This window comes from Muscardinus avellanarius, assembly GCF_963383645.1.
Source record: "Muscardinus avellanarius genome assembly, chromosome: 14".
NCBI lineage: Eukaryota > Metazoa > Chordata > Mammalia > Rodentia > Gliridae > Muscardinus > Muscardinus avellanarius.
The window spans coordinates 29536911-29555714 of record NC_137800.1 but is presented as its reverse complement, the minus strand read 5'-3'; the positions used below and the strand labels follow the sequence as shown (position 1 = coordinate 29555714).

The 18804-nt window shown below is 33.0% G+C and overlaps 1 pseudogene across 1 annotated transcript; it reads left to right on the top strand.

The window, feature by feature from the left end:
• Positions 1 to 1084: 1084 nt before the first annotated feature.
• On the top strand, positions 1085 to 16141 carry LOC308273118 (serine/threonine-protein phosphatase PP1-beta catalytic subunit-like; annotated as a pseudogene). The gene is made up of 3 exons: positions 1085 to 1109; positions 3972 to 4219; positions 15111 to 16141. The product of its transcript is annotated as a serine/threonine-protein phosphatase PP1-beta catalytic subunit-like (transcript).
• The last annotated feature ends 2663 nt before the right edge of the window (positions 16142 to 18804 follow it).

Below are 18804 nucleotides of genomic sequence, written 5' to 3'. Positions count from 1 at the left end.
AGTTTCCACAGTCTTAATAGGTTCAGGATCTCTGAAAAGTCCATTCTCCTCTGAAACTCAAGGTGAACTCTTTTGAGTCCTTGTGAAAAAAAAAAAAAAAAAAGAATGACGATCAAAAATAAAAAGCAAGTTACATGGTTCCAATACACAATAACAAAGAGTAAACATTTGTATATCTAAAAAGAGTAATTGGACCATAAAAAGAAGGAATGGGCAAAAATGTAACAAAATCAAGCAGGGCAAGGATTTCAACTTGGGGTTCCATTTTGGCTTCTGGGGTACATGGCAGCAGCATGAATTCTCCGAAGGGTCTTAGCAGCCCCACCCCTGTAGCCCAGTTGATTGCAATGGGCAACATCTTTGCTTCTCCAGTGTGGTTGCATGGCTGGAATCTTGCAGCCTTTCCTTAAGGTCTTTCCACATCCCTAGCATTTCTAAATCACAGGGATTTCTTGCATTCTGGCCCCATCTTCAGAGCTTTATAAATTGCCTCCTTCAGGCCTCTCTGAAGAGATCCTGATCCTGCCACACATTGTCTGGCTCCCTAGGCTTTCTTCTGAAGTCTGGGGGAGGGGGATAGAGCCTCCATGGCCCTGCTTTTTCCAGCAAAGCCAGCATTATATGAATTCCAAGATAAAAAGGCAGCCCTACCCTCCATCATTGTCACTGCTGGGGTCTGTTCAATCACAGCCAGCCCGTGTCCATCTGCAGTGCTGCTGGCCCCAAGCATATCTGTGCTACTCCTGGCACCAATGCCATCTTTTGCCTCCATTATGACCATTGCTGAGGCCACCTCCACCACAACCACTGCATCTTCCTTCCTTTCAGCCATCTTCCTTCCTTCCTTCCATAACATCAGCTTTCTGAGTCCTAGCTTACACATGCCTTTCTAGACAAACTGCAAACCTATGAAGTCTCTCCTTTACTTCCCACTCCAAAATTGTGGTGTACAATTCACTGAATGTAGACATCAATATCCATAATGCAGTTTGAATATTTTTCTGTTTGAAAATTTTCTCCACCAGTTTAATCAGCCCATAGTCTTTAAATTCAGCCTCATACAAAGTTTCATGACATGGGCAAAATGCAGATACGTTCTTTGCCAAGATGTAATATACATGGCCTCTACTCCATTTTCCAATGAAGTCCTTTTTGCCCTTCAAGCTCTCCTCTCCAATTTTCTCTTACACAACAGTTCCAAAGACTCAGTATCCACCTGGTCAGACTTAGATATAGCTACGATCTCACTGCCCTAGTACCGTTTTTGGTATTCATCAGCATTTTCAAAGCCATAATCTAAAGGCTTGATCATATAACTTAGAGGAAGAAAGATTTATTAGCTAAAAATTTTGGGGTTCAGTCCACGTAAAAACAGGGACAGAAAGCAGATCTCAGGGCATGGCAAGATGGGGAGCAGAGAGAAAGAGAACACAAGACTTTGCTTCAGACCATGAAAGCCAGAAGCAAGAGAGAGCAAAGAGGAGAAACCAGGCATAACCCTTTAGGCCACACCTCCTCCAGCCACACCTCCTCCAGCCACACCCTACCAGGATAGGCCCCCACCCGGAGAAATAAACCCACTACAGTGGATTTATCCACTGCTGGGATTACAAACTTTAAGACTCTACATCAACTCCAAATACCAAGTTATGAGCTCTTCAAGGGGTCAGCCATTCTCTATGTAGCTATAACATGTATATAATGTCCATAGAAATATTTTCTTCATTAATTATCCCTATCTGCCCTCCTCAGTCACCTCCCTCACTCCAATGGGGTTTCTACAACATTATCTAAAGCCCCTCTTGTATCCTAATTACTCCCTAGGTTCTACATAAGAGAGAAAACATGTTCCCCAGATCCATTCATTTTCCTGCAAATGACAATTTTGTTTTTTATTGCCAAATAGAATTCCACTGTGTATATATCCCATAATGTTTTAACCCATTCATCTGTGGATAGACACCAAGGTTGATTTCCTAATATGGCTACTGTAAATTGTGGTGGATATGCATGTATTACAATAATAATAATAATAATAATAATAATAATAATAATGTATTAACTATAATATTTTTATTTCAGTCACTTTATAAAGATACTGAGGAATAGAATAGCTAAATCATATGGTGGATCCATTTCCTAGTTTTCTGAGGAATCTCCACACTTATGTCCTTAGTGGAAGCACTAATTTACAATATCAGCACACCACATTCTCACCAACATTTATTGTTGTTTGATTTCTTGATGATTGCTATTCTGATTGGCCTTTGATAAAATCATTCAATCAATATCATGTGTGGCATTCTTATTTTCTAAGTATTATATTTTTGAAAATATATTTTCAATCTATTGTTGGAAGTCTTTAAATAAGTAATTAGTGATAAGCTAAATAATTACTTTTAACCTAAAAATGGCATGGTAGTTCACTTACTACCTTCTTTTTCTTAGGCATGGCATTGACGATACTTCATAAAATCTATTTATCTTCTCCCAGCATTTCAATGCAAGCTGACAAACATGAGAATCTTAAGAGAAGATACGAAAAACAAATTCACACAATTATAATTAATTATTTTTTAAAGGTGCCAAAATACATGTTGGAAAAAAGACAGCCATTTCAACAAATGATATTGAGAAAACTGATTATTTATTTATAGAAAAATGGAATTAAATTCTTACAGCTATCTCTGAATAAGAATCATCTCAGGATGAATTAAAGACCTGGAAATTAGATTAGAAACTTTGAAATTACTAGAGGAGAACATAGGTCCCACACTCCAACACATAGCAGCTACATGTAGAAACTTACAGAAATTAAAACAGAAATTAATAAATGAGACAGCATTAAAGAGTTTCTCTGTTCATTAAAAGTAACCATCAAAAGTCTAAAGAGAAAACCTACATAATGAGAAAGATGTTTGCCAATTATTCTTCTGATAGAGAACTAATGTCTTGAATATACAAAGTACTTCAATGACATAATATTAAAAATAAAATCAAGATATGGGCAATTGTACTAAATAAACACTTTGCAGAGGAAGAAATATAAATGGCCAATAAATATATCAAAATTTTCAATTATCACATATTGATAAATGATAATATTAGATACTCCATCCTTTCAAATTAAAAAATAATTTATTCACTCAGAAGCATATTTATATTTTGCAATTTATAAGATAAATAAAGAATTTTAGAAACTGAGCCTAGAAGTGTCTTCAGCAGTTACCTATTTTACATTGCTAGGTACAGAAGTTTATTTTATAAACAAAATATTGTAGCTTTCATTGGTTATAAGGGGTTTCTTAATTCATAAATTTCTTTCAGAACTGTATCAATTGTATAGCACTGTATAGTTAACAGATCAATCTGAAATAAGGGCCAGACTAAAATATTATGTAAATAGTTTAGAATATGGTTATTTCTTTAATATGTTTCAGTCATATTTTTTAAATTCTGGAAAACTATTCAAAGATAAAGAATAAACAGCAAAAACTTTCTATAGTCTTTTGTGGATACTAACTATTGTCAAAGTTTTATTGGATTTCATACATATATGTAAACTTACCTATGTATTGCTCAAACTATTTATTTATGAATATGTATATGTAGTGTAACTTCATATAGAAGAAAAACTGTGGCTTCATTTAGCTTCAGTTAAAATGAAAGTCATCCAGAATACACATAGTAATAAGTTCTATTGGGGATGTGGGGACAAAGAAGTACTCATACATTGTTGGTGGAATTGTAAAGTAGAGCCTTAATTTTGACTGACTCGATTTTCTTTTAGCTTTTATAAAATTATTCAATTAATTCATGATGACTTTCTTATTTTCTAAGCATTATATTATTAAAATACATTTTCAATGTATTGTTGGAAGTCTAACAAATATGTAACTATTTGATTAGCAGTATAATTACTTTAACCTAAAACTGGTATGGTAGTTCACTTATTACCTTCTTTCCCTTAGGCATGACATTGACTATGCTTCATAAAATCCATTTATCTTCTTCCAACATTTCAATGCAAGCTGACGAAAAGGAGAATCAGACTGTTCTAATCTATTTTCCTGTGTCAGCAAATAAGACATCAATCAAGTCACTTCATAACTGGCTTCCCTTGGGTCAGGAGCTCATACCTGGTGCAAAAGTTAATCATTTACCAATAATCCCATCAGTAGGAGATGTAGTTGGAAAGTGTGCTAAGGAAGCGTTCTGTGTAGGGAAACAGCATCAGAATGGACTGAAAAGCAAATTCAAAGGAATCTTTAGAGAAAATCTGTTGCTCTAATACCTATCATACTTTTCTCATAGTGGTTTAAAAATAAACATTTTAAGAAGACTTTTTAAATATCCTGAGTATAAGTCTAATTTTGTAGAAAATAAGAAAGTTTAAAAAATAGGGGTGTATTCATTTCGAGTCACCCCCTCACGCCATTTTGGCATGGGGATGTATCTCTATTTTCTGTATTTCTATCTTTTTAATAAAGTTCTTTAAATCTTCAAAAAATAAAAATAAAATAAAATAAATAAAAAATAGGAATGACTTATTCTCTGAGTTTAATTTTTTTTTTGGCCTGGTCTAGTATTTGAACTTGAAAAGCTATGGAGGCTATGATAGATACCAGAACACCACATCTGAAAAATCCTAGTGGTCTTGATAGCACAGGACCATGTCTGTATTACATAGGGATATATAACTTTATTTTATTTATTTATTTATTTATTTATTTATTTATTTATTTATTTATTTATTGGTGGTACTGGGGTCCCTGGAAGCCCTTCTACCTCCAGGCTACACACCGAGACCTATTTTATATATATTTTTTTAATTTGGAAACAGGGTCTCTTAAGCCAGCGAGGCCGGCTCTGAACCAGAGCAATCCTACTGTCTCCACCTCCCAAGTGCGAGAATTACAAGCATGCGCCACCATGACCAGCGGGATATATAACTTTAAACTGAGAGAAGTTCTTTATTTTGCAAAGAAATAAAATTCCCTCAAGAAAGAAAGAAAAACAGAAAGAAAAATTGAAGAATTAAAATAGGAATAGTATTAATTATGGCTAGCTTTTAATACCATTTTGCTCATAAATAATAATAATATTTAATAATAATAATAAACCTAGTAAGCTTATGTTATTTCATAAAAGGACATGCAGCTTTTTTCTGAAAGGGGTCTACAGGAAAAGTGGAAGATGTTAATATTTGCTTGGTATGGTCAGATAGCAAAGCATATAAATTTCTTTGAAAACTATGATGAATAATTTTAATAAAATGTTAAAATGAATGAATCAATTTAAAAAACCATTAAAAGTTGTTCCCATAAAATGATAGTTTCAAAGTTTTACTTTATGTAATTTAAATGATTAATAATAACATTTGATTTAAAGGCAATTTTCTATATATGCAACAGAAAAGAATGGATATGAAGATATAGTGTTATAAAGGCCCAATAATTTATAAATTATGAGTATATACTACAGATGTTGAGAAAAATATTAACCCTGCTTCCTTTTCCTGGTCAAAACATTTTAAAACATTTTAGTACTCTGTTTTTATCAAGTGAGTTTACTAGTGAGGTCCATTTTTGCTATTGGCATTATTATTCATTAGCAACAAAATACACAACATAATCCTCTTTATTTTCATATCTATATTATACTGATCATCACTATAAGTGACATTGTCATAAAAACGTATAAAATTATTGCTTACAGAACAAACATAATTGTTTTTGTTTTGTTTTGTTTTTTGCTGTACTGTACATGGAACCCAGGGGCATTGTACCTCCAAGCTACACTCCCAGACCTATTTTTTATTCTTTATTTTGAAACGGTCTCACTGAATTGTGAAGGCCTGAGTTGCTGAAGCTGTCCATAAACCACAAACCTCCTGACTCAGCCTCCCGAATGCTGGGATTACAAGCCTGTGCCACAATGGCTGGCTCAGATATCATTGTTTTAATAACAAAATTATCACTTCTGTCAATAGTAGGAAAACATAGAAAAGTACTATGATGAGAGACTGTCTTACCTATGTATAGTGCATGATTAATTTAAAACCTAAGTAATATGTCATATAATTTCCAAAAATAACTGTGTAAGCAATATTTACTTTGTGGTTTGAAAAGAGGCAAACATGGATTTTTACACTATTAGTGATGACATGAGAGATCAAATATTTTTAAATTTTATGTGTATAACATGACCTATAGGATAAAAGACTTATTATAATGACTTGTGTAGCAAATGAAAGATGGCACACATCATTTGCTACTACTTCCACTAATAAATACATCCATCACCCACTGAATCTGTACTGGCTTTAGTAACTGTCTTGACTTATATTGTAGTATGGATATGATTTTGGAGAGTTTATGAAGCTAGGGCATAAAAAATAAAATATTTACCTTAATTTCTTAGAACAAGGTCACTGGAGTGTTCTGAGCCGACCTATAGTAAGTCTAACTATTGTAAAAGCTGTCTTGAAAAATCTTATCATTTCCCTACAAGATAACAGACAAGTTACTAATTTCATCTTGGTCCTTGAGATCAGCCATTAGGCAAGCTGAATACCATCACTGTGACTTTTACTGGCATCAATCAGAAGATAATAATGATCAGAAAAGGCCTGTAAAAATTTCTCTCTGGCAAAATCATGAGATAAGATAAAATGGCTGTGATACTAGCAAATAAATTTTAGGATAGTATGTTACATTTTTATAAATGACTAGAAGATAATTTAGTGTCTGATAGCTGGTGCTACCAGGACAAATGCACTGGTTTTGGACCCAATGATGGGTAAAAGTAAAAAGGACCTCCAAAAAGCTGTTTCATGAAAAGTAGAAATGCAGCAAGGATATCGTTATTGAGTAACAAAATCAAGATGATACTTTTGAAATCATGGCACAAAGTTTAGAAATAATGTCACTTGAAAAAAATGAAAAAAATCTACTTAGAGATCTGGTAGATTTGGCTCAGAAAATTTTCAGAAAGCATCAAGTTCCCTTTTTAAATTCTATGTATTTTAAGTATAAATAGAAAATTATAAACTTTAAAATATATTTGTTAAAATTAAAAAATAAAGGTCATATAAAATAGGGCACATTGAAGTTTTTGTGTGTATGTGAATATGTATGTATTTGTACTGGGAATTAAACTCATGGGCATTCTTTTTATATAATTTCAGTGGTGCACTGTAGTCTCACATCATAATGTACTTCAGAATGATAGTGACATACATGCACACCACAGTTGGTGAGCTCCCCCGGCTCCCTTTCCACTCCCTCTCCTTCCCAATACATATTATTGTGACTGGCATAGGTTTTCTCACATATGTATGTAACTTCAATGGAAGTGCATCTGTTATTAATCTCCCACCCCCACCCCACCACCACTTCCCTCTCTCCACTGGGGTTTCTCCTCCTTTATCTAATGTCCCACTTGTATCCTGATTATTCCCTAGTTTACACATATAAGAGAATACATATAAACTTATTATCTAACCTAATGTTCTACAGGTCAACGCACTTTTCTGAAAATGACATAGGTTTTTTTTCTTCATTGCTGAGTGGAATTCTATTAAGTGTATATCATATCATCTTGTAATTTATTCATTTGTGAATGTATATTTGGGTTGGTTATACAATTTGGCTATTGTGAATTGAATTTATGGGCATTCTTCCTCTGAGCTAAACTCTCAATCCTATTTTATTTTTAAATATTGAAACTTAGCGCAGTCATGCTAAGTTGCAGAGAGCTTCATTAAGTTGCTACCTGTGGTCTTATCATTCTCCAAAGTAATGGAATTATAGGCATGTGCCACCATATCTACCTTCACTGAGTCTTAAAACTAATGCTTTTTTTTTTTTCTAGTCTCTCCTAATGGCGCTGAGATCTACAAAAAAAAGAAAGTGGATGCTGTGTAAAGATTATCTTATGAGATAATAAGACTAAAACTGAGCCAAGTCTGGTGGCACACACTTGTAATCCCAGTACTTGGGAGACTGAGACAGGAGGATTGTGTTTTGCAAACAGCCTCTGCTACTTAGTAAGGCCCTCTACAACTTAGTGAGACTTTGTTTTAAAATAACGAATAAAAATATGGCTTGGGGTGTGGCTTGGAGGTAGAATACCCCAGGATTCCTCCCCTAGAAACACACACAAAAAAATGGCTAAAACAGTTGAAACTTGAGAAAGCTTTAATTGTGTGTCTCATACTCTATCGTAGCCACTCTGAAAAGACACAGTGTTGGGAAACAGAACACCCTGGCATCAAGCCAAAAGAGAATAGATTCTAGTCTTTAAAAAGATACACAAGCCTGGATTTTGTCTAATTGGAAGAACTCTAAGATTTCTAGAAATGCCAAAAATGTATTTAAGCATCATAAACTGAAATAAAAGTAGTTAAAAGTGAAGAAGAAATATAAAGGAAAAAAAGAAAAATTGAAAGAAAGAAAGAAGGAAAGAAAGACAGAAAGAGAAAGAGAAAAAGAGAAAAAGAAAGAAGAAAGAGAAAGAAAGAAAAAAGAAAGAAGGAAGGAAGAAAGGAAAGAAAGAAAGAAAGAAAGAAAGAAAGAAAGAAAGAAAGAAAGAAAGAATAAGGAAAGAGTGTCCTTAGTTATCTACAATTTTCTGCAGGCAGTAAACAGATTGGCAAAATTCCCCGGTAGCAAATATAGCCCATTTCTTACAGAAGAGGATACACAGTAGAGAATATATCAAAGTAATTCAGAGACACATCTATATAGATAAAAGTCTAAACCAATGACCACTGCTGATGATTTATATTCCGAATTCTTATTTTAAATTATGAACATGGGCATTTGGGGAATTCTCAGAGTTAATAATGCATGTTATACAACTATATTAAATAATTGCATTACCCTTTACTGATACATAAAATAGTAAATTAAAATCTGAAATATCTGCAATTCACCTTGAGGTGTATTGGCTAGACACACACTATAGAGGCAAGCTGCCTTCTTCAGTGACCCTATAATCTTGCAATTTGTTGGCTCATTCACAGTATCTGGGGAGTTGTTGGTATTACAGTAGTTTAGTTTTTGTAATAAAGGAAAAGCAAGTAATTTCAAGGCCAGCTTTTAAATCAAAATACTGACTTTTAAATAAACATGTATAATTTAAAAATAACATGTTTAGTAACATGTTTAATAAACAACTAGGTGAATTACATCATGAATATTGTGGTACTTTAAACTCAACTCAGCCAAATACCTCTTAACTTTTTCTTTATAAGACTGAGTTGAAAACACACATAAAATTATTGTTAGATAAACACAGTATTCTCAGAAACAAAAGCAGACCATAAGACATGAAACAATTGTTCTCATTTGTGTTATTTCATCTTGTATTTACCAAATTATTATTGAGGACACAATGTATGTCAGGCACATGTATTAAGTCTTCAGTTTAGCAGGGAACTAAAAAAAAAAAAAAAGAAAAAGAAAACAGGTCTTGCCTTTGATGAACTAGCTGTCCTGTGCCAAGGACATAATGAACAAGTAAGCTAGGAAACCATAAAACACTTATTAACCATGTAAAGTATTATGGAGAAAATAAAATATGTCTTTTTAGATATTATGGGATATCCTTTGGATTGACCTGCAAGGGAAGGCCTGGGAACATTTATATAGAGACTTTAGAAGGTAAGGGAAAAGTTCAACTTAAAATAAAAGACAGAAAAGAAAGTCAAACCTAGGATTTGAAAGCAGAGAGTAAAGCAATAGTAATGCTCTGAGAGCAAAGAACCTGAGCTTGATTAATGCTCAAGAGAGCGTGAGTGTGTGCTGGAGAACAAGGTAAATCATCTTTCTGCTGCATTAAGAATGTTTTAGGACAAAAAAGATTGGGTTGTACAGGGACAAGTTGCAGCCCCTGTTAAGGTTTGGACCTTAAAGTTCCCACAAAAAGCCTGTGTATGGAAAGCTTGCTCCTCTATTCAGCAATGTTCAGAGGTGCGACATGATTGGATCATGAAGGCTCTGTTCTCCCACATGGATTAATCTATTTGATAGGCTAATAATCTGAATGGACTATTAAGAGAAGGTGCCAATTCTAGGCTGGTGAAACATGGTTAGAGGAAGTAGGTCACTGGGAACATGTCTTTAGAGACTGTTTTAACCTTGGCCCCTTTTTTTCTCACTTTCTATTTCTCTGTCTGTGGCTTCCCTGAGCTAAGTGCTTTCCTCTGCCCTGCCTTTCTGATATTTCTGCCAGAATGTTTCTGTCTTGGAGCCAGTCTACCATCTCTAAAATCCTGAGTTGAAATAAGCCTTTTCTCCTCTAATTTGTTTATGTCAGGTATTTTGGTCACACCAATGAAAAGCTTACTAGCAAAATACTAATAGTTAACATGATTTTTCTCTTAATTTTTACTTATTTGACATACTTCTATTGGTGCTTTGTAGTTTTACATCATAGTAAGGTTCCATGTGGTACAATCATACATGCACACAGGCCTTGATGTGATTCCCTCCAGATCCTACCTCACTACCCTTCCTCCTCATAAATGTTAGTGAGGTTAAATGCTAACTTTGTTTCTAATCATAGCATTATGTGAACCACAGCTTTCCTAATCAAGTCTCTTTTCCCACCCTTCTTATCTCCCTCCTCCAGTACCTTTCAACTATTCTATTGGTCTCTTTCTTCATTTATTTGAAGTCCCTTTTGTTTTCTATTTTCTCTTGGGCTTCTACATAGGAGAGAAAACAGGACCCTTGACTTTCGATGATGAGGTGATCTCATTTAGCATACTATTCTCAGAGTCACATCTATTTTTATGTAAACAACACTATTATGTTCTTTATGGATGAGTATATACAAAGCATTTTTATGCTTCTATATTGGTCTGTGTGACTCAAAGTTTATAGCAATGGAGATGAAGAAAAATAAAGATACTTAAGATACATACATCTTGGTGGTAATGCCACTTAGGAGTGTCTAATGCATCAGATGCCTAGTGTTGAAGGTGAAATGAGAATCAAAGAGGTCTCCATGCTTCTTGTTTGCAGTTTAGTTTAGTTTAGTGAGACAACTAAAGGTGAAATAACTGAAGGTGAATGGAGAGCTAGGAGAGGAAGAAGACGAACTTGATTAATGAGGGGCTACTTCCAAATATGTGTAAAAGTATGAATATAGCATGGTTACCCTGGGTATTCATTGTTGGAGTGGGGAAGGGAAAATGGGGGGCACCAAGCACAGTTTAAATGTATGTCATTTACTTTCAATTAAAAATAAATATAAATAAATATAAGTTCTTTAATTAAAAAATAAAATGTTTGTCTTCCCCCCCAAAAATCTGAAACCAATTTTCTAATTAATAAAGTGTCATAAAACAAACAAAAATAAAATAAAATAAAATAAAGTAATGGACATGGATAAATCAAGAACTGAAAAATGTCAAGAAAAAACAAATTCAAATAACAAGCACTTAAATTCGCTTTTTATGAGCTCATACATTATATTGGCATAAATTGCAGAATATAAAATTCAAAGTTAAATTTAAAACTAGTTAAAATATTTTAAAAGATTTTAAATGACTATTTCTTTTTTTAGACTATGAAGTTACATTATACATATTTCTTATCTCTTACAAACTCAAAATCCTCAATTCATAATTTTTAATTTTTTTATGTTTAAAACTTCAGTTTAATTATATCGTCCATACAAAATCCTATTATCTAAAATACATTTTTCTAATCTTTACCAAAATTTATTGCTCTTACTTAGTCATTTATATTCTCTTTATTCAAAAATTTTAAGATTATATAAAATTTCAATTAAAATAAATGATAAAATATGTATAATTTAATAGGAATTGTATTCACTTCTTATTTTGAGGTTACTTGGGAAACATATATGCATAAATGTATTAACATATTAATGTATTTCTTATTAATTTATTTTTCTATATATTATTTCAATGATAAAGTTTTTACTATATTAACCTTAATCTGAAGTAGTATATTAAAAGTCTGTTAAATAGTATCAATTGTTTTAAAGAAACAGCCAACAAAATTCTTAATTAGAAAGTGTTCTAGCATGATAAATACAGTGTCACAGATTACCAACTTAGGTAATGGTTTATAAGAAGCTGTTCAATTTCCAACAACATTATAACACATTTTGGGAAGATGAATCATTCTGTACTGCTTGCCACTTCAATCCATTTTATCTTGGAATGTGATTTCTACTAATTGCACCAGTTCTGGTAAGACAGAATACAAAACAAATGAAGTGAAGCACCTTTATTACTCATAGATAGGCAATCATAAACAGTAAAAATACTGAAATTCAGGACAAACTGGTTACCCTGTGATCTGGAAAGCTGCCCACAGTGGATGGAGTCTTGTATGCATGTGTCATAATTGTACCTTAGCTGAGGAACCCCAAAAAACAACCTGCTCTGAGTTTTATACCCTAAGAAAAACATGATATGCCAACCTAAAGCACTATAGGACGTATGATTTTGAGAAGGGTAGGAGGAGAGCCTAAGCTGCTTTGGCTGGTCCCCCCTCTTCAAAGTTGGGGCAGTACCAGCACATTCTTACAGCACATTCTTACAGCACATTCTTTTGAGATCAAATAAGTGGAAAAAGTAAAAGACCTAGGCTGATCCAAGCCATAAATGGACAATTATCCACACTTATCTTAGAAAGTATGGTAAATTAAATTTATTTAATCTTTATTATATTTTTATCTATAATTTTGGTGTGAAATTACAATTTCACACTAATTTATACGATGAACATATCTTGTTGATCTTATTTTTAAAATATATTGAAATTAAGACTTATTAAATAATTTTTCAGCTATTTGAATACAGCACTACTCCAAGGTCAAACTCTCCTCACCGTACTACTACAAATTAAGTACCTTTGTGTGGATCTTTAAAAACACATGCATCAACTTCACACACATGCACACACTGACTACAAAAACAATTCTATCTGATTTATATAAGTAAGATATCAAGGGAATAGAATGATGAGTAATGATATAGTTACAAAATTATTTGATTCATGTAGGTTCCCTCCATATATGGTTTCTGAAAATATCAAATCCCACCATTTAAGCACTGTAATTTGTAACCATAAAGAAATTCTTTCAAAATGTTTTTTTTTTCAGACATCTTATTGTCTTAAGATCTATAGTATAGGCAAAGGTTGTAAAACTGTAGTCTGAAAAACAAAATATGTCAATCTAGTAATGCACACAACTCAGTCTTCACATTCAACTCAAGTCAACTTAATGTGAAATGGCAGACAGGACTATTACTGTTCTCAAATAATGACATGCTGAGTCCGCTTACTCGTACAGAACTCATCCATCCTGCTGCACTGGGAGGAGATTTTGGCTTCCATGGCTTCCATGATGTGTGTATGGGTGATGAATTGTTTATCTTGGTAATATTTGTTGAGTTTTAACGTAGTATATAATAAAAAGCATAAACATAAGCACAATTATTTCTTCATACTTGGAGATTGAAGTGTAGCAAGGTATTGGTATTGAGAACTAGAAAAAGTCAACTGACCATAATAGAAAGATACATCTCCCCAATATTTTTTTAAATATTATTCCATAAATAAAATATACTGTACTGGATAATAGTGCAAGTACAAAAGCCTAAATGATTATATTAAACATTATTATGAGTAACCCTTTAAAACATTATCTTTTCAGCTACTATCATTTATATTTCAAGAAAATCTATAGAGCCACACTTGTAATCCAAGCATTCAGAAGGCTAAGACAGGAGGATCCCAGTTTGCAGACAGCCTCAGCTACTTAGTGAAGGCCTCTGTAACTTAGTGAGACCCTGTTTCAACATAAACAATAAAAATAGGGCAGAGTGTGTAGTTTGGAGGTAGAATGCCCCTGGGTTCCATCCCCAGACCCACAAAAAAAAAAAAAAAGTATAGATAGAAAAAGCACAAATCTTATACCAAAGATGCACTATTACATATATGTCAAATTCCTAAAAGATGCAATAAAAGCTTCTTTATGTTTCTACCAGTCATTATTTGGGATTATTCATAGAATTTGTTGATTAACCAAAGACCATATTGCCAATAACTTGATTGCCACAAAATATACTATAAGGTCATTTTCCTTTCCAGAAATTGATAATAATACAAATACTGATGTAAATTAAGGTACAAGAGAGATGTAAAATGTAGAAATAAGCATTGCATAATGATATAGAAAAATTAATGAATATAAATTTAAATGTGAACTTTGTGAGTGAACCAAAATAAAAAAAGAAAGAATTATGCAATAGGTAAAATATGGAGAAAATATTGAACATATAGCACTCCTTTGTACCCAAGAGACAAACTTAGATGAAATATAAATGTACTCATAAAAATTGTTAAAAATACATTACTAAGTATATATTACAATTCTGAAGATTTGACTTTAATTAATAAAAGTTATCATGAAATATTTTAAATTGTTTTTATTTGTAAGTCATGGTAAAATGATTGTTTTTTCTTCAAATTTGTACTACATTTTTCAAATTATACTTTTGTCAATACTTTTAAAAAATGAGTTAAGTGGACTGATGTATAGGAATACATTCTATTTTTAATATTTACTATGTAAACTTGGAAATATGATAACACAAAAACAAGGATGAGTATATAACAAAGTCCATAACAGTTTATCACAGAGAATTCTTATACTACTGTGTGAATATATAACCAAGTCTATCACAGTGAGATAATTCTTATACTTTTGTGTTTTCTTTCTTTCTTTCTTTCTTTCTTTCTTTCTTTCTTTCTTTCTTTCTTTCTTTCTTTCTTTCTTTCTTTCTTTCTTTCTTTCTTTTTTTTTTCCAGATCTGAGGATGATGGAACCTAGGGACATTCGACCTCCGAGCTACATCCCCTGCCCTATGTTTTATTTTTTATTTTGAAACAGGGTCTCACAAGTTGCAGAGGGCCTCATTAAGTAGCCAAGGCTGTCCGCAAACCGCGATCCTCCAGTCTCAGCCTCTTGAATGCTGGGATTACAAGTGTGCGCCACCACACCCAGCTGTGTTTTCTATTAGTTGTAGTATATATTTACATTGATAATAATTACTGTAGGAGAAGCCCTTGTTCCCGCTGCTAGGACTGAGAGTCGCTGCGGAAAAGACGGCGAAGGGGGAGCTGAATGTGGACAGCAGCATCACCCGCCTGCTGGAGGTACAAGGATGTCATCCAGGGAAGATTGTGCAGATGACTGAAGCAGAAATTCGGGGCTTATGTATCAGGTTTCGTGAGATCTTTCTCAGCCAGCCTATTCTTTTGGAATTGGAGGCACCCTAAAAATCTGTGAAGATATTCATGGACAGAATACAGATTTACTGAGATTATTTTAATATCGAGGTTTCCCACCAGAAGACAACTATCTTTTCTTAGGAGATTATGTGGACAGAGGAAAGCAGTCTTTGGAAACCATTTGTTTGCTATTGGCTTATAAAATCAAATATCCGGAGAATTTCTTTCTCTTACGAGGAAGCCACGAGTATGCTAGTATCAATCACATTTATGGATTCTATGATGAATGCAAACGAAGGGTTTATATCAAATTGTGGAAGACCTTTGCTGATTGTTTAACTGTCTGCCTGTAGCTGCCATTGTAGATGAGAAGATCTTCTGTTGTCGTGGAGGACTGTCACCAGACCTGCAGTCTATGGAACAGATTTGGAGAATTATGAGACCCACTGATGTTCCTGATACAGGTCTGCTCTGTGATTTGCTGTGGTCTGACTCAGATAAAGATGTGCACGGCTGGGGAGAAAATGATCGTGGTGTTTCCTTTACTTTTGGACCTGATGTAGTCAATAAATTTTCTCAGTCGTCATGATTTAGACTTGATTTGTCGAGCTCATCAGGTGGTAGAAGACGGATATGAATTTTTTGCTAAACGACAATTGGTAACCCTATTTTCAGCCCCAAATTACTGTGGAGAGTTTGAGAATGCTGGTGGAATGATGAGTGTGGATGAAACTTTGATGTGTTCATTTCAGATATTGAAACCATCTGAAAAGAAAGCTAAGTTCCAGTATGGTAGACTGAATTCTGGTCATCCTTCCACTCCACCTCGAACAGCTAATCCACCAAAGAAAAGGTGAAGAAAGGAATTCTATGAAGAAACCATCAGATTTGCAAAGGACATACTTCATAATATGTAAGTGTGCACTCTAAAACCATCCAGCCATTTGACACCCTTTATGATGTCACACCTTTAACTTAAGGAGACCGGTAAAGGATCTTAATTTTTTTTCTAATAGAAAGATGTGCTAAAAATGTATTGTTATAAGTATACTGTTAAAATATTCAACAAAAAACTTAAATCCAAATTTAAAATTGTCCATTAAAGTTACATCTTTATGTATCACAATTTTTAAAGTTGAAAAGCATCCCAGTTAAACTAGATGTGATAGTTAAAATCAGATGAAAAGTATGATGATCCATCTGTGTAATGTGGTTTTAGTGTTGCTTGATTGTTTAATTATTTGGGGCTTGTTTTGTTTGTCTGTTTTTGCTAAAATAATGACAACTCTTTAAAAATTTTTTTCAGAAACATTTTAAAACGTGAAATATGGGAAGAGATTTAAAGACATTCACCAACTATTATTTTCCTTTGCTTATCTACTTATGTACCTATTTGATCTTACAAAGAAAACTTATGCCTCATTACACTGAAAAGGAATTTTAGAGATTGACAGTTTTTAAAAATATGCAAACTGTACAATTCAGTATTTTAATCAAACAGTTGGACTGGGCAAACTTTACAGCTGATAGTGAATATTTTGCTTTTTACAGAAATTGCCACTGATTTGGATTTGTGCACTCTGATTTTTAACTTATTGATCATCTATTGTGCAGTAGCATTTCATTTAATGTGATTATGTGGTACCTTGGCTTTAGGTTTTAATTCGCACAAAACACCTTTTGGCATGCTTAACTTTATGGTAACACCCTTACCTGCAGCAGTTTTGATTTTTGGGTTTTTGTTGTTTGTTTGTTTATTTTTAGATCAACAGAACATGAGAATTCTTTTTTGACAAGCCTTAGAAAGCTGGCACTATTTTCCCCCCTCCCCTGTACGAAGGATGTATTTAAATGAACGCTGGTCAGTGGGACATTTTGTCAACTATGGAAATTGGGTGTTTCACTGTCTAATATTGCCATGTGAATGTTGTATTTGATTGTAAGGCTATGTCACTAAAAGTTTTTATTCTGTTTTTTCATAATCAAAGGTCATATGCTATTGTATAGACATGCTTTATAGTGCACTATAGTAGCAATAATTTCTGTACATGATCAAGAGTTTATTGAAGCATTTTCCCTGTTTTCTCTTTTTTTAAGGGTCACCATTAACAAATGGCAAGGAGTAGAAAAGTCAACATAAAGATTTTGTCATGGAATTTAGAAAATCATAATAATTTAAAATAAAAATTTACACAGAATTGGGGAATGCAAGTTATTTTCTCACTTTTAAAGACTAGTTATGGCTTAATTACTTGAAAATTTTATTTTGATTGACTTCTAAATTAAATCAGTAATGACAAATGGGCTAATCTGATTTTCATTTTTACCCTTATTTTATATCTAAATAGATATGTAGACATATGAAGGAGTGGTTAAAGGTCAATTAATATCTAAAATTTACTGGCAGTGTTTGAAAAATATAATGTGTTATTTTAATATATCATTTGCTAATGATTACATAGAAGGTTTTAAACAAAATAAATGAACATGGAGTATCTGAAATTTGTACAAAGCATGAGATGCTAGGTAAACTCAAAGACCAATAATGACTGCAAAAATGATATTGAAAATGAAGTCTGCTTTCTTCATATTTCTACCAAGACATAAACTCATTTATTAAATGAAGTATAAAGTTCTAACCTATGATACTATAAAAAATAAATTTGCCCCCATATAAACAATAATTTGTGAATTACATGAATTCTTCAAGAGAAAATAACTTTTCTTTGAATGTATGATGTGAGTTTATATGTTATAAACTAGTATAACATATAATATTACAAAATTTTAAGCTATTATTGAATAATGTATATATCCTAAAATCAAGCTTATCATAATTCATAAAATATGTTTTATATCTCAAAGTATAAAATTTCCATCTGACTACAAATGTAAGTATACACACATACAGTATAGAAACTCAAACTGTATGATTTTTATATGCAATAATGTTCTTAAACCCACTTAGATTTTGGAACATGCAAATCATTTGAGAAAAAATCTGAAAATGCTCGCTTAACATGACTACATTAGAATTCTTTTGTGTTGTTTTTGGTACTGGGGATTGAACCCAGTAGGATTCTACCTCTGAGCTACACCCGCAGACCAATTTTTTTTTTTTAAGCAGAGTGTCACTCAGTTACTGATGCCCTTATTAAGTTACTAAATCTGACCTTGAGTTTGCAATACTTCTGTCTCAGCCTCTCAAGTACTGGTATTACAAGCATGAAAATAGAAAGATTCAAATGATTTAGAAAAAATCAAAATGATTAGAAAATATAATAAAGAAATATCTTTTTAATTTTTTATGTGGATCATATTGAAAATGTCATACATTCACACAGTGCTTGGTAGCCTTCCCCCTTCCCCTTTCTCACCCTCGTAACAATGAGAGTCCAGGTTGACCATGCTACATACACATTTATACACATATTCAAATGTACCTCCTCCATCAATCAACCTTAGCCTTCTTCTTCTCCTACCCTTCCTTTCTAGTTTTGTTGAAGTTTCCCCTCCATTA